The following is a 20,244-nucleotide window of genomic DNA, read 5'->3' on the forward strand; positions in this document are numbered from 1 at the left end:
TGAAACCTCACTTGGAATACTATGTCCAGCTCTGGAGCCCCCAGCACAAGAGAGATATGGACCTGATGGAGTGGGTCAAATAGAAAGCCACAAACAATGTCAGAGGGCTGGAGCACCTCTCCTGTGAAGACAGACTGAAGAAGCTGGAGTTGTTCAGCCTCAAGAAGAAAAGCTTCCAGGGAGACCTTGTAGCAGTCTTCCAGTACCTGAACGGGACTACAGAAAAGGTAGGGAGGGTCTTATTACAGGGGCAAACAGCCCTATGACAAGAGGCAATAATCTGAAATTAGAACAGGGTAGATTTAGACTGGACATTAGAAAGAAGTTCTTTACCATGAGGTGGTGGAACACTGGAACAAGTTGCCCAGGGAAGTGGTGGGAGCCCCATCTCTGGAAATAGTCAAGGTCAGTCTTGATGGGGCTTGTAAGCATCCTGATCTAGTTGGGGTTGTCCCTGCTTCCTGCAGAGTATTTGAACCAGCTGACTTTGCAAGGTCCCTTCCAGCATGATGTATGCTATGATGCTATATATGACACATACACCTAATATACTTTATACACAGACCTTGGTCAAAAGGTGCAGTGGATTATGCACAGAGCATTTATCAGACGAGGTAAGTGGTCTCAGAGTAACCACATACAATCAAATCAATAAAGAAATTAAAAGGGGGAAAAAAGAGTAACCCAAAGATTGGAGAATGACACAGATGAACTTTTTTTCCATCAGTAGTTGGTTTTTATTTCCCAGAGTTGCAGCAGACATTGAAGCAAGGTGATCTAACAATAACACGAAGAGCTTTCAAGAACAGATAGTTTCACAGCACAAGACACTCTGTATGCGAAATTATAGAGTTTATAACACATTCATAGTTGCAAACTTGACTGGCTCCACAGACCTTAGTGATTTATAGAAAAGCTGCCCCTTCATGCACATATAAATACATTGCCCCTCAATGCATATATAAATACATAGGCTAAAAATGCTCCAAACAGACCATAACACAATAAACTTAACTGCTGTGTTACGGGCTAACGTGTCAAGAATCCCTCTTTTAATAAGTACTTGATTAGCTACTTATTCAATCTGGTGAATATTACGTGTTTTCTAGTAAGGGCTATTGGGCAAATACATAATTAAAGAACCTCTGAAATATTCACTTTGGGGATTTTTTTTTTCCACCAAAGAAAAAGAAGGAGAGAAAGTTACCTTAAGTGCCGGAGGAGACACAACTACCAGAAGAGACACGACTATGATGGGCTAGTCCCAGCCACTGCTTCAAGTGGGACTTTGGGCAACAAAGGCCAAAAAATTTCAGTTAAGAATGAAATATCTATGCTGATACACAAGCTACTTTCCTTAAAATAAAGAAAATAAAACAAATGAGGGGAGCAAGAGAGAGGGAATGACCTATTACCAAATCAAGGTTAAAAAGTTAGCTTGGACTTGTAAACTTAATTCTAAATGCCCTGATTTAAATAATTTAAAATATTATATGTTCTCTATTTATAAAAACATTAATTTATTATTTCTGTAGCAGGAGCAAATAACTCTATTAATCCACACTAGACAATTCCATTACATCACAGCTGCAATGCACATGCAACCACCATGCAGCATAATCTGCTTTCCTGCATGCTCCTCAGCAACACTACAGTGGGACAAGCACAGTCACTTTGCTTTAGCCTCTCACACTGATGCAGTGATAGAATAAAGTACCGCACAGATTAGCTTAGTCTGCATCACTTAAAGGTCAGGATTTATTGTAATGTAAATCACAAAGCAATTTTATCTTGACAGAGATTACATACTGTTACAATATTTCTCGCTGAATCTAGTGATGCGTTTGCTTTTTCTTTGCAACTGCTGTGCAAAATTGGACTCTAGCCCAGAAAAGTGGAAAAAAAAAAAAAAAAAAAAGGATGGCAGCCTGTTTGGTTTTTCAGCAACAACTTAATTTCTCTTCAGATTTTTCAGTACTACGAAAGGAAGGTATTGAAAAAAAAAAAAAAGAAAAGGAAAAACACAAACAAATAAAAAAAAGAACAAAAACAACAAGAAAAAGAAAATTGCCATAACTACATTCAAAACCTGCAGAATGGAAAAGTGTGTGAAGTTAAGCAGGATAACTACTGACTTATCCTGCAGTGTAACAAATACTGAATTCCTGTGAGTTGGAACCAAATGACCTCCTTATACAGTGCTGAATTGGCATCCTGTCATGTCATTCAAAATGCATTTAATATTTTTAATTATAATTTTAATGACATTTATATGCTACCTAAGACTGCAGTGGCAGCAAAGCAGTGCTCAGGCATCTGCTCCACTCACAGGTGAGCTGCACTGGTGTCGTGTTGTTTAAAGATAGCCAACAGAAATTAAGCTCTCAAATGGAATTGGAGAAAAAACACAGAATTATATTTGGAGAGAAATACAGAGATAGACATTATAAAGCAAGTACCACATTCCTGGCAAAACCCCTTGATTTTTTCCCCCAACCCAAAAGCTAAATCTACACTCCCCAGTGCTCCAATCCTCCCCCTCCACCACCAATGCCTCTGCCATCCAAGAGGTCAAAACAAGCCTCTGGAGGCCCCAAAACAGGCCTACTGCTTACATGTTCTTCCTGATAAAGTGGCTTACGCCAGACACAGGACAGAAGGAGGAGGAGGAAAGGAGAGCGAGCTGACCTTGTTGTGAGTTCCTCTTTAACATCTTCATGGATGATCTGGATGAGGGCATGGAGTCAATCATCAGCAAGTTTGCAGATAACACCAAGCTGGGGGCAGATGTGGCTGGGTTGGAGGGCAGAAGGGCTCTGCAGCAGGACCTTGACCACCTGGACAGATGGGCAGAGTCCAATGGGATGGGGTTCAATAGCTCCAAGTGCAGGGTGCTGCACTTTGGCTACAACAACCCCATGGAGAGATACAGGCTGGGGTCGGAGTGGTTGGAGAGCAGCCAGACAGAGAGGGATCTGGGGGTGCTGATTGATACCCACCTGAACATGAGCCAGCAGTGTGCCCAGGTGGCCAAGAGAGCCAGTGGCATCCTGGCCTGCATCAGGAATGGTGTGGTCAGCAGGAGCAGGGAGGTCATTCTGCCCCTGTGCTCTGCACTGGTTAGACCACACCTTGAGTCCTGTGTTCAGTTCTGGGCCCCCAGGAAGGACATCGAGATGCTTGAGCATGTCCAGAGAAGGGCGATGAGGCTGGTGAGAGGCCTTGAGCACAGCCCTACGAGGAGAGGCTGAGGGAGCTGGGATTGTTTAGCCTGGAGAAGAGGAGGCTCAGGGCAGACCTTATTGCTGTCTACAACTACCTGAAGGGTGGTTGTGGCCAGGGGGAGGTTGCTCTCTTCTCTCAGGTGGCCAGTGCCAGAACAAGAGGACACAGCCTCAGGCTGCGCCAGGGGAAATTTAGGCTGGAGGTGAGGAGAAAGTTCTTCACTGAGAGAGTCATTGGACACTGGAATGGGCTGCCCGGGGAGGTGGTGGAGTCACCATCCCTGGGGCAGTTCAAGGCAGGATTGGAGGTGGCACTTGATGCCATGGTCAAGCCTTGAGCTCTGTGGTAAAGGGTTGGACTTGATCTGTGAGGTCTCTTCCAACCTTGTTGATACTGTGATACTGTGAATTTATAAAGAGACAGCAAAATTATGGGATTGAATAACCATCTTCTAGTCCCCAGAAGATTTTTTTAACTCTATAGTCTCAACCTACAACACCAGGACTGCAGGGCACCATCCCCTTCACAAGGGCTGAACCAGCTAATTTTTATTGTCTTTACAGACAGAAGCAGAAGTTCTGTGTGTTAGCACATTATGTGGGTGGCCATAGCATAACAAACACAATAATTTGCACTCATTGATAAAGGTATTTAAATATATATATATGTATAGACATATTAAAAAAAATATAAGAAAAATACTGCTTCTGAGTGGCATCAGAAAGAATCACAGATGGGGTCTCCACACCTCATGAAGGCACCTCTCAACAGGTACCAAACACACACATCCCTTAAGTTAACCCAAACCTGGTGAACCCAAACCTTCATGTTCCATGGGAAGAGAATTGCAATGGTTCAAATCAGTGGGGGAATTACCTCACAGCATGAGCAGAGCCAGTGGCACTGGAAGGCTATGAGGAGAAGGATGATGCTCTTGTGGGGTGACTCCTTCAACACAGTGTATCCCTAGGTTAGAAAGGAGACAACTTAAATACTTCCTTTGTATGAACTTATTGATGCCTTCCCAGTCCTTCTTTAAAAGGTTAGTAGTTTAGGAGCAAACCAGGAATTGCACTGAACTTCCTTTTGCATGGAAAGCAGAAGGGAGTAGGACAGAAAAAGACAATGCAGGGTGCAGAAACCTGGAGAAGGTCAGCAGCGTTTTTATAGCTCTGTGTGCTGCAACCCTGTATTGATGTGGTGACTTGATAAGACACTGAATTATGCAACCATGCCCACAGATGTACTATCACATTATTTGTGGGCCCCTAGACCGGCTGACCACAGATTGAGCTGGTAGTTAGGATAAACAAGATGCCGTGCCAGTGTACAAATCAAGTCTGGAATCTGAAAAGTCATTAAGACAATAAACATGATGCTAAGTTTACAGATTTAATTTTCTAAGCGAAATCACACTTTAGGCTATATTAAGAAAGCTCTCTTCTTTTTTTTTTTTTCCCAGTCAGAAATGCAGAGCTGCATATAAACATACAGTTGTACAACTGCTGTGCATATTTTATATTTAGATGAAATGGCAAGTTAGTAGATCCTGATGGATTTTCTGCATTCCTTTCACTGAATTCACATCCTTTAGGTTTGTTTTCCCTTCACAAGGTAGGACTTTAAAATGCAAAGATATAAAATCCATCATATGCTCCTGGATCGAGCACTTGTGCTGTGTAAGGGTGCCAATTAGTATTTTCAAAGCTTGTTCCTAATGAGGAGGGAAGGCAGGTGTTCATGGAAAACAGCAAATTTTAAGTAATTCCACAGTTTATGAAACTTTGTGTTTATTTCAAAAAGCAGTTAGCATCACAGCAATTGAAGTGAGAGACTCTCCAGCCGTATTAGTGTGTCTCAGAATGTGAAATAAGAGTCGGAAACTGTGAGACACCAGAAGAGCTTACCAAAAAAATAGTAATGGCTTGCAACCATGATACTTTTGTGTGTATTAGTTTTTTAACTGGACTCAGTAAACAGTGCTGTTGACCTGGCTAGCTTGGATTTAGAGTGTATATTGCTTATTTACACAATTTTGTAAGCTACCAGAACAAACAAACAACAAAATAAATCTTCCATGTGAGTTTGAGACCAATCTTTTGACACCAATTCAATTCTACCCAAAGAGAATGCATTTTAATCTATTTCAGAACACACAGGTTTCTTTTGGTCTCTCCACAGCAAAAATTCCTTAGTTTATTAATTTTAGAACCATGTAAATACTTCTTTCCAATGCTGAAAAGAAAAACAGCCCCAGAAGCAGCCATCAGGTTCCTGTGTTCTTTTTAAAACACACATGTTACAAACTGCTATCAAAGCAGGCTAAGAGCACATTTAGGTAATAGAGATTTTTAGATCTGCCAATACAAATAAATAATAACCTTGAAGTGATTGCAAAGGAAATATGGTGTAAATAACTATGCCCTGCACATTTTGAGATGGTCATTTAGCAATCAGAAGCAGTAAGAAGTGAAATGTTAAGAGTTTGTGCTGAATTAAGACCAGGCCATGTTATTGTTATTATTGGGGTATTACAGCTCATTTATGCTTTCATCTCACTCGTTCTTATTGACCACAAAGCTTCACAGCAGCATAAAAACAGTTTTCACAGTTTGTAATTTCCTACTGGATTGCATGTGTTGTCTATTTCTTCTAGAGAAAAATCTGAATTAACACACTTCTTTGCATTTAAGTGAGTGCCCTAACACAAGCTAAGCTGATGAGCTCTGTGAACTGTTAGACTTTGCCTGCAAAGGACCCCTTAAAACTACTACAATGCAAAAACTGAGAGACCTCAGACTCTCACCACAACTTCAATAGGAGATGCAGCAGATCCACTGCCTTGCATGAACCTTAAGAAGAAGGAAGGTTACAGGTACAAGCTTAGTCAGTGCAGCTGAAACTTTAATTAGCATGATGCAAGATTTCAGAAGACAAGTTTCAGGTGGGTGCAAACACAAGCAACTTCAGATATCAACATTCCTTCTGCCTCTGAGGCTTCTGTGCCAAAACCATGTGCTAATATAACAGAAGATGTAAAAGGAACATGTGTTTGCACCTTACCCAGATTAATCTATCATGAAAAGCTGGGAGAGAACCCAGCTACTAGACTGCATGATTGCAGTGGAAAGATGATGCCCCTTCTGCTGGTGTTTGCAGCACCCCCTGGCACAAATCCTCACCCTCTGCACTCTCTCCTACAACTGCCCCCCTTGCTGCTCCACTGCCACTTCATAAGACAGATCTGTGGACAGACTCAGTGTTACAAGACTAGAGAAATTATATGCACTTATTTTTCACTCTGCAAAATATCACTCATGCTGGAAGTATCTTCTCCACATTTCTGCCCTCCATCACCACAGAATGGAGGAGGTTGAAAGAGGCCTCTGAGGACCATCTAGTCCAACTGCCCTGCTAAAAGAGAGTTATACTCAGCAGGCTGCCTGGGGTCACATTCTGCTAAGTTTGGAATATCTTCAGGGAAAGAGTCTCTACAACCTCTCTGGGCAGACTGCTCCAGAGATCTAGCACCATCATAGTAAAGAAGGTTTTGCTCATCTTCAGATGGAACTTCCTGGGTTCCCCAATCTGTGCCTACTGCCCCTTGTCTCATCACTGGGCACCACTGAAAAGAGTTTGGCCCCATCCTCTTGGCCTGACCTATCCTTTATATATTGCAAGCATTGATAAGGTTTCCTCTCAGTCTTCTCCAGGTTGAACAATCCCAGATCTCTCAGCTTTTTCTCCTTAGAGATATGTTTCAGGCCCCTCAGGATCTTGCTAGCCCTTTGCTGGACTCTGCTCAGTAGTTCTTTGTCTCTCTTGAGCTGGGGAGCCCAGAAACGGACACAATACTCCAGACATGGCCTCACTAGGACAGAGTAGAGGGGAAGGACAACCTCCCTAGGGACACTCTTAATGCACCCCAAGATACCACTGGCCTTCTCAGCCACAAGAGGTCATTGTCGACTCATTAACAGCTTGTCCACCAGGAGTCCAAAGCTCTTCCCTGTAAAGCACCTTCCCAGAAGGTCAGCTCCAAACATGTACTGGTGTAGGGGGTTATTCCTCACCAGGTGTAGGACCCTATAGTTGCCCTTCTTGAACTTCATTAGGTTCTTTCACTAGGTTCATTTTTTATCCAACTGAAGCATAGGGCAAATGCCTGCCCTCCACACCATGTTTTATATGATTAAGTGTCCTGGATGCACAAAGACTAGCAGAGAACAGCCAGTATCAGGTTCATTGCTTCATGGTACCTTAACATGAAGAGAGGAGGAATGGATGCAAATTTGTCCTTCAGCTTTATCACAACCTCAAAAAGCTGACTGTAGTTTAATTGTTTTTATCTCCTATTTAACTCAAATGAATAAAAAATTAAATTTAAAAAAAAAATACCTGCTGGCCTGCCAAAAATGGAATATCAAGATTCCTGCACATGATGAGGATAATGACTTCAAAAGCAACCATGAGATTTAGGATGTTAGTCACTTCCAAGGGCTGTGCAGGTGCTTATTTCCTAATTGTAGCAGAAGAATTTGCAGGTCCATTACGCTGAAGGGCCAAGACCTTGGGCACTGAGGTGCCCACCTCTTGTGGTTCACTTTGCAAATTAAGCTGCAGATTCATTAATGACTTGTATGTGATCAGTGTCTGCTCAACAAGTTTGCTGACAATACCAAACTGAGAGGCTTGGCTGACACACCTGAAGGCTGTGTGCCCACTCAGCAAAGCTTGGACAGACTGCAGAGCTGGGCACAGAGGAACCTAATGAGGTTCATCAAGGATAAGTGCAGAGTCTTGCACCTGGGAAAGAACAATAAACTGCACCAGTGCAGGCTGGGAGGTGATCTGCTAGAGAGCAGCCCTATGGAAAAGGACTTGGGACTCCTGGTGGGCAACAAGCTAACTGTGGAACAGCAATGTGCCCTTGTGGCCAAGAAGGCCAATGAGATCCTGGGGTGCATTAAGAGGAGTGCATCCAGCAGATCGAGGGAGGTTCTCCTTCCCCTCTACTCTGCCCTGGTGAGACCTCACCTGAAATATTGTGTTCAGTTTTGGGGTCCCCAGTTCAGCATAGACAGGCTATCTACTTGAGAGAATCCAACACAGGACTATGGAGATGATTAAGAGGCTGGAACACCATCCTGTGAGGAGAGGCTGAGAGACCTGGGGCTGTTTAGTCTGGAGAGGAGAAGACTTAGAGGGAATCTGATCAGTGTTTATAATATACAAGGGTTGGGTGTCGAGAGGGAGGGGACAAACTCTTCTCAGTTGCACCCTGTGATGACAAGGGGTAACTACAGCACAAGAAGTTCCACCTCAACATGAAAAAGAACTTATTTACTGTAAGGATCATGTAGCACTGGAACAGGCTACCCAGAGAGGCTGTGAAGTCTCCTTCTCTGGAGACTTTCAAGATCCGCCTGAATGCATACCTGTGTGACCTGCACTAGATTCTGTGGTCTTGCTCTGGCAGGGTGGCAGGACTCAAATGATCTACAGAGGTCCCTTCCAGCCCCTTACATGCTACAATCCTGTGGTCCTGTGATCTGAATACTTCACCTTAATGCTCTCCATTCATCAAAAAGGGCCTGTTGCAAAGAACTAAACAAGGACATTGCTGAAATTCTTTTTTAAATGGTCACACAGCAAAATTGCTCATTAGTCTTTTGTGCTAGGGATGAAACTATTACTTAAATAAACATTAATTCAAAATAAATTTTCACTGATTTGAGCATATTTAAGTAATAGGATAGTTTTGGTTATTGCTTCATACCTCCATCACATCTAGGAGATGAATTCAAAATATTAAGTGTGTGAAATGGTAAGAAGTAATAATGCTATAGCCTGGCTACTAGCAGCAGGATTAAAATGACATCACTCCAGGTAATAAGCAGTAATTTCCTTCACTGTTTTATTTTGGCACATCCAAGAAACCTCCTGACTCAAACACTTTAGAGATTGTGTGCCAAGTTGACAAAAGACAATAGGAAAATAAAATTAATAAGGGGATCAAGGTGAGGACAGAGCAGGAGACAGAGAGGTGTAAGACCACAAGACGAAAAGACCATCAAGCAAACATACCCTGGGTGCAGAAATTTCCAGGTTTCTTTGTTTCTGTTAGGGTTTTTTTTCAGCCTGCTAATGAAATCAGAGGGGAAAGATCACACATGAGACAAGTTTAGGCGTGCCTGTGGGAGGTAAGAGGGATGCAAAGTGTGGCACTGCACAGTGGACAGGTCATAAGCTAAGGGACAGAAACAAGGTCAGCCACAGATGCTGTCCACTTGAGCATTTCAGAGGCAGGGGTGAGGCAAGGCAACAATGGGCAGCACAGTCAGGAAAAGAGGAGTGATTCCAGCAAGAGGGAAAATGCAGACATGAGAGATGATTTTGCAAGGAGCCTCTTGAAGAGCAGGGCAACTCCCAGAGTAAAGGAGGGTGCATGCTTAAGGCAGAAATAAATTAAGACACAGGTGAACTATTTGGTTGTCTGGAGAGGAGAAGACTTAGAGGGGATCTAATCAATGAGAGGGCAGAAGAATTGTATTCCCCCACCCACAAATAAACCAAAGTGATTAACTCATCTTTGAACACATACTTTTTTTTCCCTTTTTTCCCCAGTAAATTCTGCAGATCACAAGCAATTAAATACGTTTTTTCATAGAGTCACAGAATGGTAGGTGTTGGAGGTGACCCCTAGACATCACTGAATTCTACTCTTCTGCCAAGGCAGCTTCACCCAAAGAAGGTCAGACAGGAACACATCCAGGCAGGTTTTTAATATCTCCAGAGATGGAGATTTTGGCATCTCTCTGGGCAGCCTGTAGCATTCTTAAATTAAAGAAGTTCCCCCTCATGTTTAGATGGAACTTCTCATGTTCTAGTATGTGCCCATAATCCCTCATCCTGTCACTGAGCACCACTGAAAAAGGATTTGCCCTATTCTCCTGACAAACACCTTTTAATTATTTATAAGCATTGAGGAGATGCCCTCTCAGTCTGTTCACAGAATCACAGAATGATTGAGGCTGTAAAACACCTCTGAAATCATCAAGTCCAGCCTATGACCCAAGATCATGACATTAGCTAAAACATGCCACCAAGTGCCATATCTAATCTCTTCCTAAAGACCTCCAGGGATAGTGACTCCACCACCTCCCTGGGCAGACCATTCCCGTGCCTGATCACCCTTTCCGTGAGGCCTGATACCCAACCTAAATCTCCTAAAGCTTCAGACCATGCCCTCTTGTCCTGTCATTAGTTGCCTGAGAGAAGAGCCTGACCCTCACCTGACTACAGCATCCTTTCCGGTAGTTTCCAGACACTAAAAAGAACAAATCCTCTCAGCCTTTCCTCATCAAAGAGATGTCTGTCCATTTTTACTTGACAGTACAGCTACAAGGTGACCTCACGCAGAAACATGAGCTTTCTGCTCTGCAAAATGCTCCTTCTCTTACTTGTGCTGCACAGAAGCTGCATCTTAGCTGGCAAATTCCTATCACATGGGTGGAAAAGGTCTGGGGGCTTTTAAGGGGTGTGCGTGTGTGGGTGAGAGCGTGTGTGTGTGCACACCAAGAAAGTGAAAAGATTGTAGTATAAAACTTGCACAGGAGATTCGATTCTGCTGGGTTTGGTTTTCGCACTTCGGAGCCATGCTCTTTATTCGTAACAATGGGTCCCTCTAGTGGCTGAAAGCGTAATTGACCACTTTTGTCACCTGTCCTCTTAAGATTGCAATATATGTTTGATTACCACGTGGAAGCTGCCCATTTGTAGACAAGTGAGCACCAAAAGGTACAGTTGCCTTTTCGGCAACCTTTTAAAACATAATAGCATAAATGTAGTGATACACACCCTATCTGAGCCGTTCTGTCGGGCAATCAAGAGCCTCTACTCTGCTGTGGTGAGGACCCATCTTGAGTACTGTGTTCAGTTTTGGGTTCCTCAGCTCAGAAGGGACAGGTATCTGCTTGAGAGAGTCCAACGGAGGGATACGAGGATTGGGACACATGCCTTATGAGGAGAGGCTGAGGGACCTGGGCTTGTTAGCCTGGAGAAGACTGAGAGGGGATTTAACAAATGTTTATAAATATCTGGGGGCTGGGGATCAGGGCAGGGGTACAGGCTCTGCTCACTTGTTCCCTGTGACAGGACGAGGAGCAATGGATGTAAGCTGCAGCACAGGAGGTTCCACCTCAACACAAGAGGGATCTTTTTTACTGTAAGGGTCACAGAGCACTGGGACAGGCTCCCCAAAGAGGTTGTGGAGTCTTCTTCTCTGGAGACTCTCAAGGCCCATCTAAATGCATTCCCCTGTGACCTGAAATAGATTGTATGGTCCTGTAGCATCCTGTGATCCTGTGATCAAATCACAAGTCATAGAAACGTAGAAATGGTTTTGTTGGAAAAGACACTTAAAATCAAGTCCCACCATTCTCTAACTCTGCTAAGGCTGGTGCTAACCCATGTCCCTCAGCATCATATCTCTGCATCTTTTAAACACCTTCAGAGATGGAGATTCAACAACCTCCATGGGGAACGTACTCCAGTGTTAGAGAACCCTTTCAGCAAAGAAGTTTCTTCTAATATGCAAGCGAAACTTTCCCTGGTGCAACCTGGGGCCATTTCCTCTCATTCCATCACTTATTACTATGGAGAAGGGACTAACTTGCACCTCACTGCTATCTCTTTTCAGGTAGTTGTAGAAAGCCAGAAGGTCTCCTCACAGTGTACTCTTCTCCAGACTGAAACACCCAAATTTCCTCAGCCACTCCTCACAGGACTTGTTCTCCAGACCCTTCACCAGGTAAGTTGCTCTTCTCTGGATATGCTTCAGCACCTTAATGTCCTTTTTGAAGTGAAGAGTCCGAAACCAAATCCAGTATCCAAGGTATGGCCTCCCCAGTGCCCAGCACAGGCAGACAATCATTGTCTTGGTCCTGCTGGTCAAGTTACTTCTGATAAAGGTCACACATCCTCCTCATGGATCACTAATGTGTCACAGAAATTGCACCTCATCAACACCTAGGTTTTAAAAAAGGTAACAGTATAAATCAATTTTCTGCTAAGCAGCTTGCCCTGGCTAAAATACAATAGATTTGCTCACCAAGATCTGTTTGTTGTTCCAAAACTGAATCACCCCAACACATTCCCAAGTAATGAACTAGATGCTGCTAGAACTTAAACTGCTTCCCAAACACAGCAGCCATTATAAACAAGCATAATTAGTTCATGTCACTCCAGACTTCAGCACCTGTTCTGTTTACTAGAGAAGTCTCAGATAAAATTGTGGGAGTTACGTTTCACACTCTTCAAAGTACCTGATTCTGTAACGATCTGACTTGCAATGGAGACTAAAGAATGGATTCATTTAATTAATCCTTCACATTGTAGGTCTTGAGCAGCACTATTCCTCAGCATTGAGGATGGTTGAAGAAAGTGTGTCCACAAATTATATTCTTTAAAACGTTTAGACATTTATGCCTTTTTTTTATGATTTTTTGTGTGTGTTTTTTTTTAAGAAAAGTCTGCACTACAAGCTATATTACCTGGCATTTTTTACTCAATTAATTCTACTTTCTTTCTTTGCCTGTGATTGTTTTTTCATATATACACAGCAATTCAAAATACTATGCAGCTATTTTACTATTTTTGATTTTGCATTCCTTGGTACAGCACATTGCTTAATTTTGGCCTGCCTTATTTCTCACTAAACAAGAGAGCACTAGGTGGTTGGTTTTTGCTCCCTCCATCATGACTGGATTAAAATAGATCTGTTCATTACATGAGTTTGCTCAGCTTCTTTGTCAAGGATTAACTATTTTCCAAGACATTTGTTTAACACTCAACATTTCCATTTACACCTGGGAGAGTTGCTGCATTGCAACCCCTGTGCCTCCATTAGAGGGCTGGGAAGAGCTTCTTCCAATACCTGGGAAAGCAAGAAAAAAGATTACAGAATTTGATCTAAATTGCTCCAAGTTTCTGCCAACACAAATAGTCCAGATTCTATGCACACAAATAAAGCAGGCTTTATTTTCAGTCAAACTTCACAGAATCGCAGAATGATTTGGATTGGAAGGGACAGCTAAGGGTCATCTACTCCAACAACTCTTCAGTTAGCAGGGACATTTACAACCAGAGTAGGTTGCTCAGAGCCTCATCCAGTCTGGCTTGGAATGGCTCCACAGTGGAGCTTTTACCAGCTCTCTGGACAATTTATGCCAGTGTTTCACCATCCTCACTAGTCTTCAACAGTACTTCAACATAAGTGCCTTCAAGGTCACTTCCTCACAACAAACAAAGAGATCTCTTCAGAAGATAATTTTATGAAATTGCAATTAAACAGTGCATTCATAGTTAAGGTTTATACTAAAAAAAGTTTATCCAAGTGTTCTAACAAGCATTTCTGCAAAACATTTTAGGCAATCTTATTTATGATGCATTGTAAAATTACCTGTCTCTGACAGGCAGGATCTCTCTTAGCAATGTAGGTGTCTTCCTGCTAATCTTTTTCTTTAGTCCTTGAAGAGAAGTATTTTAAGGGAGTTCTTCCTTTCAATTTATTTATTTATTCCTTTGGAATTTCTCAGAAAACTTCTTTAGAAGTGAAGAAGTTTTCAAAAGAGTAAGGGCTAAAAAGTGGCAAATACAACTTCCATTGGCTAAACATTCATATGCTGCTTCAGAAAGACCTACATATGGAAAGTTCCCACTTATTATATATTCTGAGAGCTATCACTTCTGACTGCTGGTAATTGCCAACATGTTCAGTTTGCTTAGCAACAGTTTCACAGTAAATGAACCATTTGTGCTATCCTAAAAGTAAAATAACTTGCAGATATTCTAGATACTTATGATTTCTATTGATTTTCTGTTAACATATATGGCATCTTAGTGGGCCTGTCCAAGTGGATTTGTCCAGAATTTTCTTTAGTGTACCTTTGAGAAATCAGAAACACTCAAAACATCAACCTCTTTTTCCCTTTGTGGAATCATTTTTCTTTTGTTATTCAAGGATGAAAACAACATCAGCAGCAATTACCCCTTTACAAGAGCACTACAGAAAATTACTTCTGCAAAAAGTTTTGCTAGTGCCATCCACTATGTTCTACAAACTCTTGACCTAATGGAAAAGTTAAAGAAAAATGTAGGTCTTGCTTCAGATAGGGTTCTGTGCCCAGGAAGTTCCACTCACAGCTATTATGTGCTTAATAGCAGCCTCCACATTGGCAAAAACACATACAAGGTTGCTTATGTGAGCAAACCATCTATCAGATGAGAGTCACCAGAACACTCCAGCCACGTGAGAGGTTGTGAGCAGCTACAAGCAACCTTTGGGATGACCTCATTTAGTGCAACTGTCCTTATCCTCTGCTCTATAATAACTTGCAGTATAAAACCTCTGCTGACAAAGCTTGCATCCCAAAACTCCACAAAGCCTGCAAAACTTGCTTAGGACATTAAAAGCTGAAGAATTTGTCCACACTCAGCTTCACACCGTGCTCACAACACATAATGTCCTACAATGTCAGGCTTAAGCATCTTCATGAGTTTCACCATGTAAGTGAGGATATGCTATGAACTTGAAGGAAGCCCAGGAGTAGAGAGATCAACACACACTCAGATGTGTTCCCCTTTGGGCTGATGTTCCTCTTGCACAGGTACGTGGCTCAGCACAGACTTCTGCCCTGCTGTAAGCAGGGGGCACCTGGGTCTCTTTCTAGTGCCTCTTTCCTGTCCCTCCCTTCACAGATTGCCTCCTTGGCCTCTGCTTTGTTGCCAGCCAAGCTGTTGTGGCTTTCCTTTTCCTCTTTACCGAGCTCCAAGGACATGGTTAAACACGGCTCTGCTGCATGTGGTGAAGGTGGCCACGTCACCAGTGCCCTCTGGAGGTGTTTGTGAGCTCAGGCAGAGCCCCCACATCATAAGCCATATGCAACCTTAACACTGGCATTTTCTGACTTTTGATGACTTAGCTGTGCCATGGAAGCTTTCCCACGAATAAACACAAACCAAAAATGTTTGAGGTGACAAACTTAGGACTGAAAAGACTGTTCTAAAATAAGTCAGTAGAGTAACATTTGGTATAGGCTGCTTTCTGACATGTTATTTTTATTCATTTGGAAGTTCTCAATTTCCTCGAAGTTGCATGGGATTAATTAGGGAAGCGATGGACTAGTTGGCACAGTTAACTGTTGTTACTGTAAGCTGTTAAAGAGTGGCTCCAGTGGATTTTGTTACAATGGATTATGGCATTCCCTTAGCTGCCAGTTTTGGACTTCTACCAGGCATCATTACCCTCTACAGTAGAGGCAACAGAGAAGCATTTGTCCCAGGTGCTCCAGACCAGACCCTGTGATTTTAACACCAACCCACCATTGCAAGTCTAGAAATGAGGCTCACATTCATGGCACAGCTTTTAAATATGTAATGATGACTGCTGAACCTTAACACTATTCTACAACAGAAAAGACTTCAGAGTGCCACCAAATGACTCTCTCCCTCGTCTGATGTCAGACAAAGAATGAAAAGACAAAAAATGGGGTTCTGTATCTTATCAAGTGAACAACCAAAAAAGCACCAGGATGTTCAAGCCCCACAAAACATGCAGAGTTGAACAGATGTACAAATGTTGGGCTCAAGCAGACAGTTCTAAGTTCAGAGCTGTAAAATGCAATCACAAGTACTGTTGTTCAGTGGGTATCAAGAAAAGCCAGCAGAAACTGCAACACCCCCAGCACACAAAACAGCCAGAAGCTTATCAGTCAGCAGAACAAAACACGTATGGTTTTGAAATGCAATGAACTGCAGAGAAAAAGAAAAGCCAAACATTGAGACAAAATCAGCGGATGCTACAGATTGTTCCTTCTTTTCCTCTGTGACACTCTCAGAGTCTGAGCAACATATGAGACTTCTCCAGTTCACTGGCCTGTACCTATGGAGCATGGCACTGAGGCTGTCTGAGCCTGTAACAAGTGCTGTCACATCTGCAAAACAAGTTCTCTGTACATTCAAAAAAAAAAAGTGCATTTCAAAAGCCAGAAACAAGGCTTCAATTCAGAAGAGACAAAGTCTGCTTTGCTGGAAGAGTTACAAACAGAAAGTGAGAAATAATTACCAGTCATCTCATTCTGCCACTTTCTGCTCTGCTAAGATTTTGTGTGGAGTACTGTGTCCAGCTCTGGAGCCCTCAACACAGGAAGGACATGGACCTCATGGAGTAGGGCCAGAGCAGGACCATGAAGATGATTGGTGATCTGGAGTGCATCTCCTTAGGACAGGCTGAGGGAGTTAGGGTTGTTCAGCCTGGAGAAGAGAAGGCTCTGGGGAGACCTAACAGCAGCCTTCCAGTATCTGAAAGGGACCTACAAGCAGGGTGCAGAGGGACTGTTTCCAAAGTCCTGTAGTGACACGACAAAGGGCAATGCACTCATACTAGAGGAGAGCAGATTTAGATTGGATGTTAGGAACAAGTTTTTTAGCATAAGGGTAGTGAACACTGGAACAGGCTGCTCAGAGAGGTTGTTGAGACTCCATCTCTGGAGGTATTCAAGGTCAGCCTCGACAAGGTAGTGAGCAACCTGATACAGTGGAGGATGTCCCTGATGACTGCATGGGGCTTGGACTAAATGAACTTCGAAGGTTCCTTCCAACCTAAACTATTCTATGATTCCATGATCTATGGAGAAACAGCATGAAAACAGTCATTTTAGCAGGGTCTGTTGCTACCAAGACAAGGGATGATGTTTTCAAATTACAAGAGGAGAGATATAGACTAGCTGCAAGGAATAAAGTTTTTCCACTGTCGGTGATGAGACACTGGACCAGCCCAGCCATAAAGATGGTGCTAGTTTGAAGCAAGCTAGAATGTTTTGGTAACAGAACTAGATAACGGGCAGTGAAATGAAAACAATTGATGTCAACTTCTCTCAAAGTCTCGCTGAGAACTCTGGGAAGAAGAAAGACTTTTTCTCCATTTTGGTTTCTCTCTCTTGCTTTTGCTTTAGACCTGGTCACATCTCATTAACCCTGCTCCTACTAACCTTGCTCCCTAACCTCTTGGCTGCACCTCTCTTCTTCCTGAGAACTGGGGTAAGGTTGAGGGGGCCGGGGGGAGGTGTTGGGGTGGTTTGAGAGCCCCTCCTGGGGACTCAGGTTTCTGGGAGGGAAGTTGTGCTTTTGTATTGTTTATCCTTTGTATATTTCTGTATATAATTGTATATAACTGTATATATTGTAAATAGCTGCTTGTAAATTCTGCTAGCTGTAAATAAATTGCTTCATCTATATTCCCAGGGTCCGTCTGAGTTAGCTGGGGCAAATTCAAAAGTGTGGGAGGGGTGGGGTAACCCCCAAACCATCACAAAGCCAAATCCCTGGAACCATTCCAGGTCAGGTTGGCTGGGGTTCTTGTCGTGGAGGGCCTGTAGGCCTGAAAAGAGGCTTGCTTATGCCTTGCCTGAATATGTTTTTCTGCCAGGACCTCTGGTTGTAAACAAGTTGTGTAAGCCCCCACACACCCAACTCATGTCTCCCTGGGGCAAATCCATGTGATCCCCGTATTTGGGAAAGTCCAGGCAAGTAGCTTATGCCTATTATGGTAAGGTTTGGCTTACTGCCAATCTGAGTGGTCATTCTAGTGGCCAAAGGGCCCATTAATCTCAGCCCACAGTCAATAAACAGGGATGCACAGGTAAACGTGCTCAGCTCTGGCCCAGCCCAGCTTAGCTCAGACCCTACCCATAGCTCAGCTCGGACCCTATTGCAGCGCCCTGCTGCTCTGACTCACTTGTATAGTTCAGACGTAGCTCTGGACCACACTGCAGCACTCAGTTGCTCAAACCCCCACGCTCGGATGCCATTGTATAGCTCCAATGCTCAGACCTCATGCTTTGACTCAATCGCAGCTTACCTGCCTGCGTACCTTTCTTGCAGAGCTCATTTAAGCCTGCACATATATATATAAGGATCCTATAGCCTCCTAAGCCAGCTGTGCACATCTGCATGCTATATTGCTACCAGGATCACATCCTGCATTGCTTTACCTATGGAGCTCAGACTCCTTGCAGACACACACATGGCCTGAAGCCATGAAGAACTATGCCAGAGACAGCACGGATATTCTTCTCCTGCTCCTGAAATCGTGCCAAGCTCAGAATCCCTGGACACAGCATCCAGAAGTAGCCAGCAGCACAGGCAGAGATCGTCCCTCACCAGGAGAACAAAAGGTTAGAGACAACCAATAGAGACTGGGAAGATTTATCATCTCCCCTCAAGCTGGCAAGATTCCAGCCTCAAAGACTTCACAGGCAGAGACCCTGAAGAATTGGACACTAGGCACAGGCTGTGACATAGCCCTGGAGGGTGATTAATAATTGATAAAGAGTTGTGAGTAAAAGCTCTGATACCTCTGTAATATAAGTTACCTCTGCCTTAGAGCAGAGAGTTTCAGCCCGCCCTGCTGGGCAAATAGCATAAAGATCCCAAGCGGCATTAAGCCGCAGGGAAAACTCCTCTCTCTGTTTATTGTTTGAATGTTTGCTAGTTAAATAACAAATTCCATGTACATATTTTATCCTAAATTGTTTTCATAACCATGTACTGAACTGAATATTAATATATAGTGGTTGGGGGTGGTGAGAGTTCAGAATATTGAATTTAATAAATCATATTTTTATATAAAATTTATATCACCCCAAATTAATTTCTCTCCTCCGCCAAATAGGCGTAGGTACTGAGAATCCCCCTCCGCAACAGTTCTGAGCAACTTCCTGCTGATTGTAGAAGGTTGGACTAGATGACCTTTAAAGGTGTTCTCTAACCCAAACCATTCCATAGCACTAAGATTCCCCTAAAAGCCACAGCAGAGTATTGGAAAACTGGGCACAGTCAGTACAAAGCAGGATTCTTGAAGAAAACCCCTTTTTGATGACTACTAAGGGACCTTTTAGGCTATCAATTTCACTGCTGTCAGAAAATAAATATGTCCCGACATAGCTGACATAAGAAGCTAAAAGCAAAGCAACAAACTACTGAAGTGAACGAGTCTATTTTTTCTAGAAAATACTTAAGAGCAGTTCGTAGGCTCTGTCTCAGACATTGAATCTTTTCCCTTGATTATTTGCCTCGCAAACAACACTGCTAAGATTGCAAAAGACTAATTCAAAATTGGGGAGGGTTTTGGTGTTCTTTTGTTTTGATTTTTAAATCATAGGGATATTTTTCAAATCAGTTTTGCTTTTTGTTGGTTGAGGGTTTTTTGTTTTGTTTTTGGTGTGGAGGGCTTGAAGGCCCTGAAAATAGGCTTATTTATGCCTTGCCCTAGCCTGGGCATGTTTTTCTGCCCAAACCAGAGGTAAACACATTAAATGGATAAAAGGGGCACAAAGTCCTGGTGCCATGAAGTCTGGCCTGCCCAGGGTCCAGGTTGTATAACATGGTTGTAAACATGTTTGTGTAAGCCCATGCACCCAGCTCATGCTTGCTGGGTGCTAAACCTGCGTGTTTACCATATTTGGAAAGTCCAGGCCTGTAGCTTTTGCCTATTATGGTATTGTTTGGCTGACTGCCAAAACCTGATCGGTCATTCTAGTGTTCAAAGGGCCATTAGTCTCGGCCCACATTTAATAGATAGAGGCACACAGGTAAACAATGTGCTTGGACTCCCCTGTACTGCTCACGCTCACTTGCTCACTCAGGCTCACTCACTCATTATTAGGCTTAGACTCGGAAGCACTGCTTCTTGCTTATGCCTGCATGACTAATTGCTCTGCTGTTATTACAGAGACAGTGTCTCCCATAGTTTCTCAGCCAGCTGTGCACGTCTGCACACTGCTGTGGTGAGTTATCAGGACCAGATCCTGTATTGCCTGCCTTTACCTACAGAGCTCAGACTCCCATGCAAGCCTGCTGCCTTATCATTGCCTGGTAAGCGCCATTGCCACTGAGTTAACCAGGAGCAGAGTCCACTTGTCTGCACACTCTGAGCCTGCTAGCCAGCATGAAACCATG

Source organism: Pogoniulus pusillus, chromosome Z, assembly GCF_015220805.1.
Source record: "Pogoniulus pusillus isolate bPogPus1 chromosome Z, bPogPus1.pri, whole genome shotgun sequence".
NCBI lineage: Eukaryota > Metazoa > Chordata > Aves > Piciformes > Lybiidae > Pogoniulus > Pogoniulus pusillus.